The sequence below is a fragment of the Mus pahari genome, chromosome 13, assembly GCF_900095145.1.
Source record: "Mus pahari chromosome 13, PAHARI_EIJ_v1.1, whole genome shotgun sequence".
Taxonomy (NCBI): Eukaryota; Metazoa; Chordata; class Mammalia; order Rodentia; family Muridae; genus Mus; species Mus pahari.
The window spans coordinates 3,745,608-3,746,798 of record NC_034602.1 but is presented as its reverse complement, the minus strand read 5'-3'; the positions used below and the strand labels follow the sequence as shown (position 1 = coordinate 3,746,798).

Here is a 1,191-nt window from a genome sequence, read left to right as displayed (position 1 = left end):
TGACCATCTCAGGGCATCTCCCTGCTCAGGCCCCATGGCACTCAGTCTGGTGGTCACCTTGGGCTCACTTCTCACCTGGTCTGCCTGAATGTTCCCATGTAAGGGTCATCTGTCTTGGACTCACTCCCATCCAGAGCCCTTAGTCCCAGGCAGGGTTCTTCTAGTCTCTGGTTTGCTCCCTGACCTGGGAGCTCATTAGGGTATGGGTGGCACAGGATTGGCCCTCATCTCAGGCTCACTTTCTTCCGAGAATATTTGGCTCCTGATCATTCATATGTTCATAGGTCAGAACACCAAACATAGACAAAGCCTTTCTCTTCTCTGCCACCTACTAACTCACATGTCACTTGCAATGCTTCTAGGGACAGGTTTTTTGTTTTTGTTTTTATTAGATATTTTCTTTATTTACATTTCACATGTTATTCCCTTTCCTAGTTTCCCCTCTGAAAATCCCCTATCCCTCCTGTCCCTTGTTCCCCAACCCACCCACTCCCATTCCTGGTCCTGGCATTCCCCTATACTGGGGTCTAGAGCCTTCACAGAACTAAGAGCCTCTCCTCCCATTGATGACCTACTAGGCCATCCTCTGTTGCATATACAGCTAGAGTCACAAGTTCCACCATGTGTTTTCTTTGATTCGTGGTTTAGTTCCAAGGAGCTCTAGGGGTACTGGTTAGTTCATATTGATGTTCCTCCCATGGGGTTTAAGATCCCTTCAGCTCCTTGGGTCCTTTCTCTAGCTCCTTCATTGGGGACTTTGTGCTCCATCCAATGGATGATTGTGAGCATCCACTTCTGTATTTTCCAGGCACTGGCAGAGCAGAGCCTCTCAGGAGACAGCTATATCAGGCTCTTGTCAGCAGGCTCTTGTTGGCATCTGCCATAGTGTCTGGGTTTGGTGGTTGTTTATGGAATGGATCCCCAAGTGGGGTAGTCTCTGGATGGTCATTCCTTCAGCCTCTGCACTGAACTTTAGGGACAGGTTTTTTTATTCAACTAGAATTAAATCCATTTCCTCCTCCAGCTCTTACAAGGCACCCTTCTCTGTTCGTCCCATTCAAAAGTTGATAGTCTCTTGTATCATTATTATTATTGGTGTGTGTGTGTGTGTGTGTGTGTGTGTGTGTGCAAATTTGTAGATACAGACTACTGAGTTCACTTTTTTGTTGTTGTTGTTGTTTCGGGATATAC

At 46.6% G+C, this 1,191-nt stretch overlaps 1 pseudogene; it reads right to left on the bottom strand.

Moving 5' to 3' along the window:
• Positions 1 to 250: 250 nt before the first annotated feature.
• Positions 251 to 369, bottom strand: LOC115065275 (annotated as a pseudogene).
• Between the last annotated feature and the right edge of the window lie 822 nt (positions 370 to 1,191).